We start from the raw sequence: 15145 nt of genomic DNA on the forward strand, positions 1-15145 counted from the left end.
TGTGATGTCATTACCTGAGCCAAAATCAAGACCCTTAACCGATTGAGCCATCCAGGAACCCTAAGGAGGGCACTTGTGATGAGCACTGGGTGTTATATGTAAGTGATGAATCACTGAATTCTACTTCTGAAACAAATACTACACAATATGTTGAATAACTTGAATTTAAATAAAATCTTGGAAGAAAAAAAATAAAAGACGTTATTTGAAAAAAGGAAAAAAAAAGAAAAACTTACTTAGGACCTGACTGTAAGAAAATTGGGTATACCATCTTTCGGTCTCTAGAATTACTATCATCAGGAAGAGAAGGAAACTAGGAAGGTGAGTAATCTAGAGAAGAAGAAAGTAATTAGAAATAAGGAATATTCTTATTTTCTTCATTACAAGAGGGTCTATCTTCCCAAAGGTAATATTACTAGGAAAATGAAAACTGAAATGTATTTTTTATGTGTTTTTCATCCTTGATTTGAAATCTAGATCTGTTCTCCATAAAATTGATTCTAGAAACATAGTTTGCCTTCAAGACCATCTGTTCCTTGGCCCCAGGATGGTCCCAAACTGAATTTGCTTCTCAGAAAGTGAGAGTAAGAAGTTTGGGTTGAGGGGAGAAGGAGAAAGGTCATAACCTGTTTTCTGTCTATATTGGGCTTAAATAACAGACATTTCTACTCACTTACCTGGACTTTCCCTATTCCTCCAATCTGGGATACAGATATTGTGACTCCTCTTCTTAGGAAAGTTCTTCAAATTATGGTTTAGTTTTCTGTACTGGGGAAGTCAGTAATGCCAATTCCATTGAGTTTCTGGTCCTATTTCTGTATTTAGACTTGAAGACCATTCCTTGTTGCTAGAGAATTCAGGGTTAAGACTTCTTGGAAAACTGGCTTGAGATGCATAGACCTGAGGAAAAGAGAAGGGGAAAGAGAAAATAGAGTCCTGTTTTCAGGGGTTATTAGGGATATTAAACAAATTTCCAAAAGACTTTGGCCTAAACCTAAAGCTAGGATCTCCTGAGATATAGCGTACTGAGAGTTAGAAGAAGGACCTTCCAATCTCTTCTCAACTTTGTTGCCCTGTATTCATGCCTTCTAGTTTCATGTATTCCCATCATGATCTCTGCTATGCTACAGTAGTTGATAACTATAAGCAAAGAGACAAATTAATATTAGAGGTATAGGGCCTTAGGAAAGAATCACAAACTTCTCTAAAAAGATTAGAGGCCCAAGAGAAATACAAATCTTGTAACACACAGCAAGGATACTGGCCCAAAGATACATAAATCTCTTCCTCACTGCTGCTTGTTTTTTTCCTTTTTGGAAGAAAATCCTCAAGAATATTTTCCAGTATTCCACATACTTAATTTGTGTGTGTCCTTATGGGAAACAAAGAGCCAATGAGCTCTATTCCTTCTCTTCAACTCTGTCCTTCTAGATTGGGTTATCTCCTGGATAACCCAAGTGCCCTATCTCACCTACTATGTGAACTTCCAGGACTCTTTCTGCAAGTTTTCTCTTATGTCATGGTTACAAATCCTCATCAATTTTTGGATTCTGCTACTGAACACAGAACTAGATATCCTTGGGCAGAACATTAAGAATCTGCTCCTGTCCTTCCAGTATGTGTTCCTTGGTGTAATTTTGACTTCAACCCCTCAAGGCATAACTGCCAGAATTGAGTCAGAGCTAATTCAAAGAAGCTATGGAAAGAAATATTTGGGCCAAAAGAGCCCCCATTTATGCTGAACTCCTGATTCCAGGGAGGATGTTCCTGAGTTTCAACACAGGTTACTCTTCTGTCTCCAATGCCTGGCCATTATCTAGCTTGGAGGACAACTGTAGGCCAGGGGAAAAGCCATCTTTTAAGAAAATAGATATGGACTCTCAGAAGTCCAGCCTGGCATATACAGGAACTCTATGGAAATTAAACACCATCTTAATTTACATGCTGGCATTCCAAATTCTGACTACATACCTCCTGCTAACCATTCCCTCAGAAAAGAGATTTTCCCCAGAACTTCCTCTAAACACTTCTTTTTGTGTTTCTTACTTTTTACTTCTTACTTTTTACTTCTTACTTTTTACTTACTTCTTACTTTTTCAAACACAACTCAGGGACATTTGGGGACCTGAAGCTCAAAATCCTTGAACCCATGTACCCTTCACCATGTGTTAAGTGCTTTACTCTGGTAAAAATCTCATGTGTATTCGACCCCAGCCTGATAAAGTATCAGTACTCCCATTTAATAGATAAGAAAACTCAGAGAAGTAATTTATGTCAGATTTAATGATCAAGCTGGGACTTGAATCTAGGCTTTCCTAAGGCTAAGACCTCTGCTTTTTCCAAATCCCATGCTGCTGATTATCATTGAATTAGGAATTCAATTTCTGAAGGTATCTAAGAAGAAAATAATAAAATCCTCTATCATTTCATAGGTTAGCTTAATGTTTATTTATGTTTTGAGAAAGTGAGATAGGGCATGAGTGGCAGAGGGGCAGAAAGAGAGGGAGACACAGAATCAGAAGCAGGCTCCAGGCTCTGAGCTGTCAGCACAGAGCCTGAAGCGGGGCCCGAAACCACGAACCGCTAGATCATGACCCGAGCCGAAGTCGGACACCCAACCAACTGAGCCACCCAGGCGCCTCTCATAGGTTAGCTTACAACTTATAATAATAATAATCACTACAAGGAAGAGGGGACATAAAATAGAAGGGATCATACAGCTTAGGTTAGAGCACAGGACACATTTGAATATGTCTACTTTACCAATTTCATGGGTCCCAGGCTCCTTATCACTGGAGATTCAGTTATCCCTCACAACCCAAAGCTCATGGGAAAGGTAAACTTACTTTGTATAGCCAACTTACATAAGAAACTCCCCAGATGTAGAGACATCCATTTGTCTAGGCAGAAAGCCAGAATTCTGACGACACTTTTCCCTGACACTACCTCCCTAGCCTTTATTCACTCTCAGAAGTGTGAGAAGCTGATCTCCACACCTCATTGGCTTGCCTGTAGGTAAATCATTGGAGAATGAGCCCTGGGTACTAGTTTCATTGCTGTTGCTATGTCATGGTAGGACCTTGATTGAGCTCATTATCTCTCGTTTTTTTTCTTCAGTGAAATGAGGGAGTGTTCAAGAGCTACTATGGGGAGTCAAGCAATGGGAAAGGACAGACCCATAGATCCTCTGACCCAAACCATATATTTCTTCCCTTCAAGTCGGTACCCCATAATGGGTAATCACTTTTACCCTCAGAGGCCTTTACCATATTAGGTTCCACAAAGGCCACAAACCTACTGGCTTCTTTGTGCCAAGCACTGTGCTAAGCATCTTCACAGACTTGAGTTTTCCCATTAGCACTCTCTGGGGAAAAAGAAACAGAAACCAAACACAACCTCACTCCCTCACTCCAATGCTTAGGTGAGCAAAATAAAACTCCTAGTCGGTTTCTGGAATCCTCAGCAGTTTCAAAGAAAGAAACTGAAGGAGAGCAGCCCCTGATCTTCAGGAGGGTGAAATTTAGGAATCTGTCAAATTCTACCCCAGATTGTCTGTAGCCATCATCTCACCCATTTCTTATTCTATGTCTCATTAATAAGGAGCACAACAGACTCTTCCTTCTGAGGCAAATGACTGAGACAGTCCTGGGGCTGAGTGGCCTCCTAGTCCCATTTAAGAAGCCCTGAGACTACATTCCCCACAAGCTATGGCTCCACTTCCGTTTGCAGATTCCCCCTCCCCACCAAGGGGGCGCGCATGCTCTGACCCATTGGATGGTTCAGATTAGACTCACCCAGGTTTCAGAATATGGGAAAGTACTCAAAAGATAGGTACTTCGGGCTTTTATCCACTCTTGGCACCTAATCTTTCTCCAGCACCTCTTGTGGTAGCCTCGGGACCTTGCATGGTCCCTTGGTCCTGATGCCTGTGGTACCTGGAGGACAGGAGTCCACTACGTTATGTCCCCTCAGCCTTAATGCAAGAGGGAGCCAGATCTCCCAGGAAAGGGATTTTGCAAAACTGCCCGGAAATTATTTATGCAGTTTGCATAATTTTAGTTTTAAGTGTAAATAGGTGGGGTGAAAATTATGAAAGGGAGTGAGGCAAGCAGTCCGTTTCTTGGCCATTGAAAAGCATAACTGAGGGTGCAGACCTGAAAAACCCGCCCTATTGCCACGGCAACAGCCCAAGGACTACAATTTCTGGTTTCTTTCATTCTCAAATCAAATCTCAAATACACCGATAAAAGCCCACCAAATAAGATCTGGCCTTTGCTCTCCAGGAGATGAAGTAAGGAGAATAGGCGGTCAGTTGATAAATATTAAACTTCTACTGTGTAGGCAACATACTAGACATGGAAGTAAAACAAATAAATGCTGCCCTTGCTTTCAAGCAAACTAGTCTAAGACAAGTGATGATTGTTGTGATGTGTGCTATGGGAACAAAACACAATGACTCCTAACCCATACTGTTGAAATGGAGAGGTAGAAAGAGTCAAGGAAAGCGACCCAGAGAAGTGATGGGTGTGAATAAAGTCCTAAAGTGTCCCTAGATTTGGAAAGAACTTCAGCCTTCATTATCTACACACAAAGTTAAAGCCCAGATGGATTAAAGAATGAAACAATAAAAACAACTTTAAAAATATGTAGGATACTATTTTTATGACCTAAGGCAGGGAAACAAGTCACAAAACTAAGAAGCCATAAAGGAGAAGACTGATAAAACAGACAACATAAAATTAGCAACTTATCAATAATAGAAGATACCATAAACAAGGTTAAGAGATAACAGAAAGACAAGGGGAAAGTATCTGTATCATGAATGAGAGCAATCAATATCTAGAGGTCTGTGTCCACCAGCCAAAAGTGCCAGGAAACCTGTAGGTAAGCAGAGTCGGAATTTTACATGCTGCAGCAAGAGAGACTATGCACCATGGGGAACCTGTGGGGGGTTAAGAGGGGATTAAGAGGAATTGGCTTGTGATTTGGGCTTGTGTTAAGTTTGGGGAGAGTCTGCCAGAACGTGGGGTAATTCCATGATTGGATAATTTAATTATCCAGAGGTGAGAGGACTTGAATAGAGCTGAAACTGTAATTGATAAAGCAGTAGCAGGCCCTTGTATTAGCTGGGAGAAGGGGATGTTTGGTCATTTTTTTGTAATTTGCACAGTGTTATTTTTATCTGTGCTCAGACATGATTACAGAGTGGTAGTATTTTTGTCTTGCTCCAACAGAGTCACAAATAGCCTTGTTTGATGTAGGTGTTCTCTGAAATTGTTTCTATTAAGTAGGGAACTTCTGGGCCTAGGTTCTAGTTATAGGCTAGCTTCTATCTGACATTCTGTCATTTTCTTTCTTGTAGAATGTATAAAGACCTTCTACAAGTCAATAATAAAACAATGTAAAACATTACAGAAAAATAGAAACAATTCACAAAAGAAATACAAATGAAAAATTAAACACATGAAAGGATGTTCAACTGCACCAATGGGAAAATGCAAATTAAAACAGTAAAACACTATTGGCATTAATTTAAATCGGTTCAGCCCTTTCAGAGAGCAATTTGACAATATCTACCAAGACATTGTATGCATACACCCTTCAACCAGGAATTCCATTTCTAGAGATCTCTCCTAATGAATTATATGCACATGTACACAAAGAGGAATATAAAGAGAGACTTACTGTAGCATGTTTGTAATAGTAAAAACTGTCAAAGGGGCATAATTAAATAAACTCTGGAATATTGTAATAGGTATATTAGCAGGCACTAATCCAGACTAGCTGACTTGGCCAAATGATTGTCAAAATACAGTACCTATACAGAAAAGAGCTCATATGGGAATGCAAGATTTTCCAAAAGTACCCAGACTCTCTGACTTATTTTAAAATTATATGAGGGCTTGCAAGGGGGAGTCTGGTTACTCTTATGTACAAGTGCTGCCAGCCTTCTAAACTGATTTAGTGACCTTGGTGACATGTTAATACTGCTTTAAAAAGCTCTTGTTATTTTTAATTACCGAGTAATGTGAGCATCAGGCCCTTTTATTTTATTCCTGAGCCTTACTCCATTCCTGAGCTTTCTTACAATTCTGGACTTTGCCAGAGAGGGTCAAGGTTTGGGCAAGGTTTGAAGAAGAATAAGGTCAGGGAGGAATGTATAATAAATTCATAGGATGTATAATCTATTCAATAAAATATTTAAACTGTTTCTATTGACTTACCTTTCACTGAAGGTTAATTTTAATATTTCCACTTTCTTCTGGAATATCTCCTTTTATTAACTCAAATGTAGAGTGCCCAAAACCAAATATATCACTTCCTCTCACAATGAGCCATTATTTAACAATTAACACAGAACTTTCAGAAGATCAAACTCTAGGCCTATCCTGTTCTCATTGCAAAAAGACCAAAGCCTAACAAGCCCTTCTTAAATTTTGACAAAAATGTATTCCACAGTTGCAGATCTCATCTGACCTTATCCAAGTAACTCCACCATAAAGAAGAGAATGAAAAATGTAACAAAGGAGCAAGTTCAAGAAGGATCAAGTGCTAAAGACAAGTGAGGACAACAGGACTCGGGCATATCTCAAGTTTGCAGTGTGGTAAGGATTAGGCTCCAAATGAAATTGCCACATAGACTTTGAAGTGATTTTGTAGAGAGAGATAAGAATAAGGGCTTCAGTAGGTTGGCTGAAGGAGTTCACTGTATAACACTATGATGACAGGTAAACTTGATGGTAGAAAGCCTATGAATACACTCAAGAGTTTAGAACCAATTAGAAGATACAAGAAAAGCACAGTTGCTGTAATATGACTGGATCCAAACAGTATTATAACTAGGTTAATGTTACAGCTCTTGAGAGTGTTAGGAGGTAACACAGTTAGGAGAATAATAATAGTGATGATAATAATATATATTATAGCCAAACTTTTTACATGCCTAATATGTTGTAAGGCTGTAAGTACTTTATAATCATTCATTTAACCAATATTTATTGAACACCTAGTATGTGCTTCTCAGCACAATACTAGTTGAGAATAGGGTGGTTAACAAGTCAGAGAAGATTCTTGTCTTATTGGGGTTTTTGTCTGTTTGTTTCAGGTGTAGCATTTAGTGATTCACCACTTAAATACAACTCCCAGTGCTCATCACAAGTGCCCTCCTTAATACCCACCACCCATCTAACCTATCTCCCTGATCACCTCCCCTCCACTAACTCTCAGTTTGTTCTCTATAGTTAAGAGACTTTTTTCTGGTTTGCCTTTTTCTTTCTTTCCCCCTATGTTCATCTGTTTTGTTTCTTAAATTCCACATGAGTGAAATGATATGGTATTTGTCTTTTTCTGACAGACTTACTTAGCATAGTACTCTCTAGCTCCATCGACATCATTTCAAATGGCAAAATTTCTTTCTTTTTGATGGCTGAGTAATATTCCTTTGTGTGTATATATACCACATTATCCATTCATTAGCGATGGACATTTGGGCTCTTTCCATAATTTGGCTATAGTTGACGATACTGCTATAAACATTCAGGTGTATGTATCCTTTCAAATCAGTATTTTTGGGTAAATACCTAGTAGTACAATTGCTGAGTCCTAGGGTAGTTCTATTTTTAACTTTTTGAGGAACCTCCATATTGTTTTCCAGAGTGGTTGCACCAGTTTGTATTTCTACCCACAGTGCAAGAGGGTTCCCCTTTCTCTGCATCCTTGCCAACATGTGTTGTTTCCTGTGTTAATTTTAGCCATTCTAACTGGTGTGAGGTGATAGCTCATTGCACTCTTGGTTTGCCTTTCCCTGATGACAGGTGATGTTGAGCATCTTTTCATGTGTCTGTTAGCCATTTGGATGTCTTCTCTGGAAAAATGTCTATTCATGTCTTCTGCTCATTTCCTAACTGCATTATTTACTTTTTGGGTTTTGAATTTGGGTAAGTTGTTTATAGATTTTGGATACTAATCCTTTATCAGATATGTCATTTGCAAATACCTTCTCCCATTCCATAGGCTGCCTTTTAGTTTTGTGGATTGTTTCCCTCACTGTGCAGAAGCTTTTTATCTTGATGACGTTCCAATAGTTTTTTATTTTGTTTACCTTGCTGCCAGAGACATGTCGGTAAGAAAATTGCTATAGCCTATGTCAAAGAGGTTACTGCCTGTGTTATCCTCTAGGATTTTCATTGTTTCAGGTCTCACATTTTAGATCTTTCATCCATTTTGAATTTATGTTTGTGTATGGTGTAGGAAAGTGGTCCAGTTTCATTCTTCTGCATGTTGCTGTCCAGTTTTCCTAACACCATTTTTGAAGAGATTTTTTCCCATTGGGTATTCTTTCCTGCTTTGTTGAAGATTAGTTAACCATATATTTGTGGGTTCATTTCTGGGTTTTCTATTCTTTTTCATTGTTCTCTGTGTCTGTTTTTGTGCCAGTACCATACTGGCTGAATTACTAGAGCTTTGTAATATAACTTGAACTCTGGAATTATGATGCCTCCAGCTTTGCTTTTCAAGATTGCTTTGGCTAACAAATTCTAGCTCTGTGAAAAATCTGGTGGTATTTTTATATGGATTGTATTAAATGTGTAGATTGATTTGAATAATATAGACATTTTAACAATATTTGTTCACCCAGTCCATGAGCATGGAATGTTTTTCCATTTCTCTGTGTCATCTTCACTTTATTTCATAAGTATTTTATAGTTTTTGGAGTACAGATCTTTTACCTCTTTGGTTAAATTTCTAGGTATCTTATGGTTTTTGGTACACTTGTAAATGGGATTGATTTTTCAATTTATCTTTCTGCTGCTTCATTATTGGTGTATAGAGATGCAACAGATTTCTGTACATTGATTTTGTATCCTGTGACTTTACTGAATTTGTGTATTAGTTCTAGTAAGGTTTTTTTGTGTGTGTGGTCTTTTGGATTTTCTACATAGAGTATCATGTCATCTGCAAATAGTGAAAGTTTGACTTCTTTACCCATTTGGATGCCTTTTATTTCTTTTTGTTGTCTAATTGCTGAAGCTAGAACTTCTAGCACTATGTTAAATAACAGTGGTGAGAGTGGACATCCCTGTCTTTTTCCTGACTGTGGAGGAAAAACTCTGTTTTTCTCCATAGAGGATGATTATTAGCTGTGGGACTTTCATATGTGGCCTTTATGATGTTGAGGTATGTTCCCTCTATCCCTACTTTGTTGAGGGTTTTTATGATGAATGGATTTTGTACTTTGTCAAATGCTTTTACTGCATCTATTGAAATCATCATATGGTTCTTATCCTTTATTAATGTGGTGTATCATGCTGATTGATCTGTGAATATGGAACCATCCTTGCAGTCATTGGACTTATTTTCTAGTGGATTTAATAAGTTATATAATGATTTCAACAATGTATCATAGGTAGTATTAAACCTATTTTTAAAATAAAGAAACCTAAGGAGCAGAGAAATTAAATAACTTTCTAAAAATCACAAGTGCAGAAAGGTGTCAGAGTTGGAAAATGAACCCAGATGGTCTGACTTCAAAGTCACTTCAAAGCCTTTATATTATGATCATGGTTAATTTTTCAAGGGCAATAATATATTTCTATGTGTGTATCAAGGAGTTCTTAAATTTTGAGGGGAAAAGAAAGGTCCCAATCACTACTCAAAAGGAAAACTTCTTCTTAGGTCCAAGACCAATTAGAGACATTTGTGATAGCCTGAATCTTAGAGTTCAACAGAGCAAAGCAAAATTACCTTTTGTAATTCTTGACAGAGAAACAACAAATGTGTGGGATTTCCACAAATGGAATGTAGTGAGAAAGAAAAAACTACCCCTAATATCCAGGAATTGCTTTGACACTTACAGATAAGCTATGGTGTCTTCTATTTGGACATAATCTCTCAAGGATATCCACTTCAGACACCTTGTACAACCCACAATGCCAAACATTTCCCTGTCAACTAAATGAATTAATGCTACTTCTTTACCAATTACATCTTTGCCTCTGCCCTAGTTTATGCTCCCCATAGATAAAATTTATTAATACCCAATCATAGTGTTGCCTTGATTTTTAGAACCACCAAGTCTAAAACCTTCACTTCCTCAGACTCTCCCCCAAATTACCAAACCAAAGCCCAAATCCCAAAATAAATTCTTTCTAACATCCTCTTACTAAGACACTCCACAGCTCCTTGTGGTACATGTTCTCTCTTGCTATGAGTGAGTAAAAGATCCAACTTGTTTAACTGCAGGTGTTCCTGCAGCCTTTGGCTGAAGAACACTGACAGTAGCATTAATGATAAGTAACTGCTGGTTTATTTCACCAATTATCGCCTATGCTATATGCAAAGTGATATTTTAGGTTTTAGGGAGTATTTGTGCAAAGGAGCTTATAATCCATTGAGGATACAAAATAAGTACACTAATGAGGCACAAAGTGCATGGATTTTAAGAAGAAGCAAAGGTTATATTATATTGAGGGAATCAGGACAACTTCATGAAGAGGTGTATTTTGATATTCATCTCAAAGTAGAGGAGGATTCCTGATTTCTATATGTGGAAATAAGAAAGAGGATATTAAGGTAAGTACTACATTTTGCTTTAAGCTACAACAACATTATCAATAAAGCACTAAATGCTCTAGAAATATCAGCCTTATTTATTCCTCATAACATCCACATTTTATGGATGAAATTGAGAGAAGTGAAATCACTTGCCCAAGATCACACAGCAAATAAGTGTTAGTGCTGTGATTCAAACCCAAGTTTGCCAGACTTCAGAGTCCATAAATCTTAACCGCTACAACAGAGCAAGCCAGGCTTTGTAAGTAATGGCAACTCTGCCTCAATGTCCCCCAGTGTTGAAGTTACAGCTACAATTTAAGCCACTGGACTCAGTCAATGATGTTAAAAGGAAGAAAGTGAGCCAAAAAAAGGTTTGAAGAAAAGGAAGAAAAAAAATAATTGGTCAGTGTGGATAAGAATATTGTTATTGCAATATCTAGGCATTTGAGTATATCAGTAAGCACAGTATTTTTTAAGGCAAATTATTCTACTGAATTTACACTGACCAGCTAAAGGTCCATCACAGGTGACCTAGTGATAATTAATGTTTACTCTGATTGGAGGGGCCCTATATAGGAAGAAAGGAACCCTGAAGGATGGTAGTCAGGGGAACAATTTACTTCTGAAGGTAGTAAATATCAATAGGACTACAAAATGGTAGCCATGACACACACAAGAATTATGAAAGAGAAAGATGGCGTAATTTCAGGACAAATAAATGGTTCAGAATCCTTTCAGTGTATAACAGTGTTTAATGCTGGAGAGAAAGTTTGTAAATGGTGTTCAATATTTAAGGAAATTTAATTTGTTAAATTTATAAACTAAATGAGCACTAAATCTCAAAAGAAGTAAACATAAACATTTACAAAAAATCCAAGTTGAATATAAAGTTTATAACTTTACTATTAAAAATTAAGACACAAGTCACTATGAGTATTACCCCTCCCTAATAAACACACATATAAGTGCCCTCAGACATTAAAACCCACTAATACTAGGGGTGCAATAGGTGACAGGAAAATTCAGCATCTCTCCATCTTGTAAGGATTTTCTGTCCTTAGTGTGAAATGTCTTGAGACTGTACTATGAATTACATTAATTCAATTAGCATGAATTATATGACTAACTATAACTAGGCAAGTGTAGAAGACAATAAACTGGTACCTCATGGACTCCAGTAGGAAAAACCCAGGTGAAGAAATAGAACTGTGCACCTCACTCCAGAAATCCTATTAACCTTGTCCCAGTAATAATCCTCTCTCTTCCCCCATATGTAAATGCTCTTATGACTTTTAAAGTAATCACTCCTTGCTTTTTTAAAATACAGTTTTATCACACAAATATGCATCCATAGTTATGATAGTTTAGTCTTGTCCATTAAAAAATGTTTGATGTGCTACTGGAAGTCAAAAGAAAGCTGGAACCATAATTATATTAGACAAACTAGATTTTAAACTAAAGACTGTAAGAAGAGATGAAGAAGAGCATTATATAATAATTACAGGGCCTAACAATTTTAAGTGCTTATGCACCAAATTCAAGGCATCCAAGTATATAAAACAATTAATCACAAATCTAAGCAATCTCATTGGTAAGAATGTGGTAATTGCAGGGGACTTTAATACTCCACTTACAACAATGGACATATCATCTAGATGGAAAGCCAATAAAGAAACAATGGCCCTGAATGATACACTAGACCAGATAGACTTGACAGATATATTTAGAACTTTTCGTCCAAAAGCAGCAGAAAATACATTCTTCTTGCGTGCATGTGGAACATTCCTCAAGACAGATCACATACTGGTTCACAAAATAGCCCTCAATAAATACAAAAGAATTGAGATCACACTTTCAGATCACAATGCTATGAAACTTGAAATCCCCCCCAGGAAAAAGTTTGGAAAACCTCCAAATGCATGGAGGTTAAAGAACATCATACTAAAGAACAAATGGGTCAACCAGGCTATTAAAGAATAAACTAAAAAATATATGGAAACAAATGAAAATGAAAACACAACAGTCCAAACCCTTTGGGATTCAGCAAAGGTAGTCCTAAGAGGAAAATACATTGCAATCCAGGCCTATCTCAAGAAACAAGAAAAATCCCAAATACAAAATCTAACAGCACACTTAAAGGAACTAGAAGCAGAACAACAAAGAAATCCCAAACTCAGTAGAAGAAGAGAAATAATAAAGATCAGAGCAGAAATAAACAATATAGAATCCAAAAAAAAAAAAAAAAAGTAGAACAGATCAATGAAAGTAAGAGTTGTTTTTTTGAAAAAACAAGACTGATAAACCCAAATCCAGACTTCTCAAAAAGAAAAGAGAGAGGACCCAAATAGATAAAATCATGAATGAAAATGGATTTATCCACAACCAATCCCTCAGAAATACAAGCAATTATCGGAGAATGCATGAAAAATTATACGCCAACAAATTGGACAACCTGGAAGAAATGGACAAATTCCTAGACACCCACACACTACCAAAACTCAAACAGGAAGAAATAGAAAATTTGAACAGACCCATAACTAGTGAAGAAATTGAATCAGTTATCAAAAGTCTCCCAACAAAAAAGAGTCTTGGGCCAGATGGCTTCCCAGGGGAATTCTACCAGACATTTAAAGCAGAGTTAAACCTATCCTTCTCAAGCTGTTCCAAAAATAGAAATGGAAGGAAAACTTCTGGATTCATTCTATGAAGCCCTCATTACCTTGATTCCCAAACCAGACAGACACCCCACAAAAAAGGAGCATTACAGGCCAACATCCCTGATGAACATGGATGCAAAAATTCTCAACAAGATACTAGCAAATCAAATTCAACAGCATATAAAAAGAATTATTCACCATGATCAAGTGGGATTCATACCTGGGCTGCAGGGCTGGTTCAATACCCGCAAATCAATCAATGTGATACATCACATTAATAAAAGAAAGGATAAGAACCATATGATCCTGTCAATAGATGTAAAAAAAGCATTTGACAAAATACAGCATTTTTTTTTCTTAATAAAAACCCTCAAGAACGTTGGGATAGAAGGAACATACTTAAACATCATAAAAGCCATATATGAAAAGCCCGCAGCTAATATCATCCTCAATGGGGAAAAACTGAGAGCTCCCCCCTGAGATAAGGAACACAATAGGGAAGTCCACTCTCACCACTGTTAGTTACCACAGTGTTGGAAGTCCTAGCATCAGCAATTAGACAACAAAATGAAATAAAAGGCATCAAAATTGGCAAAGAAGTCAAACTTTCCTTTTGCAGACGACATGATATTCTACATGGAAAACCCAAAAGGCTCCACCAAAAGACTCCTAGAACTGATACATGAATTCAGCAAAGTTGCAGGGTACAAAATCAATGTACAGAAAGCGGCTGCATTTCTATACACCAATAATGAAGCAACAGAAAAAGAAATCAAGAAACTGATCCCATTTACAATTGCACCAAGAACCATAAAATACCTAGGAATAAACCTAGCCAAAGATGTAAAAGACATGTAAGCTGAAAACTATTGAAAGCTCATGAAGGAAATTGAAGAAGACACAAAGAAATGGAAAAACATTCCATGCTCATGGATTGGAAGAATAAATATTGTTAAAATGTCAATACTACCCAAAGCAATCTACACAATCAATGCAATCCCAATCAAAATTGACCAGCATTCTTCTCAAAGCTAGGACAAACAATCCGAAAATTTGTATGGAACCACATAAGATCCCAAATAGCAAAAGTAATATTGAAGAAGAAAACCAAAGCGGGAGGCATCACAATCCCAGGCTTTAGCCTCTACTACAGAGCTGTAATCATCAAGACAGTATGGTATTGGCACAAAAACAGACACATAGACCAATGGAATAGAATAGAGAACCCACAACTGGACCCACAAATGTATGGCCAACTAATCTTTGACAAACAGGAAAGAGTATCCACTGGAAAAAAAAGTCTCTTCAACAAATGGTTTTGGGAGAACTGGACAGCAACATGAAGAAGAATGAAACTAGACAACTTTCTTACATCATACACAAAAATAATCTCAAATGGATGAAGGACCTGAATTTGAGACAGGAAACCATCAAAACCCTAGAGGAGAAAGCAGGCAAAAACCTCTTTGACCTCAGCTGCAGCAATTTCTTACTCGACACCTCTCCAAAGGCAAGGGAATTAAAAGCAAAAATGAACTATTGGGACCTCATCAAGATAAAAGGCTTCTGCACAGCAAAGGAAACAATCAACAAAACTAAAAGGCAACTGACGGAATGGGAAAAGATATTTGCAAATGACATATCAGATAAAGGGCTAGTATCTAAAATCTACAAAGAACTCACCAAACTCCACACCCGAAAAACAAATAATCCAGTTAGGAAATGGACAGAAGGCATGAATACACACTTTTGCAAAGAAGACATCCAGATGGCCCACAGACACATGAAAAGATGCTCAATGTCACTCCTCATCAGGGAAATACAAATCAAAACCACACTGAGATACCACCTCATGCCGGTCAGAGTGGCTAAAATGAACAAATCAGGAGACTATAGATGCTGGTGAGGATGTGGAGAAACGGGAACCCTCCTGC

The 15145-nt window shown here is 37.4% G+C and overlaps 1 protein-coding gene across 2 annotated transcripts in view; it reads right to left on the reverse strand.

Annotated features, from left to right (window-relative positions):
- The window catches only part of LOC113593039 (olfactory receptor 10AD1), a 113709-nt gene that overhangs the window by 88284 nt on the left and 10280 nt on the right, over positions 1 to 15145 (reverse strand). For both annotated transcript variants that reach the window (XM_053226162.1, XM_053226163.1), the window contains exon 2: positions 678 to 900. The gene's annotated coding sequence lies outside the window, so the exon portion shown is untranslated. The remainder of the gene's footprint in view (positions 1 to 677; positions 901 to 15145) is intronic.

Source organism: Acinonyx jubatus, chromosome B4 (assembly GCF_027475565.1).
Source record: "Acinonyx jubatus isolate Ajub_Pintada_27869175 chromosome B4, VMU_Ajub_asm_v1.0, whole genome shotgun sequence".
NCBI classification, from domain to species: Eukaryota; Metazoa; Chordata; class Mammalia; order Carnivora; family Felidae; genus Acinonyx; species Acinonyx jubatus.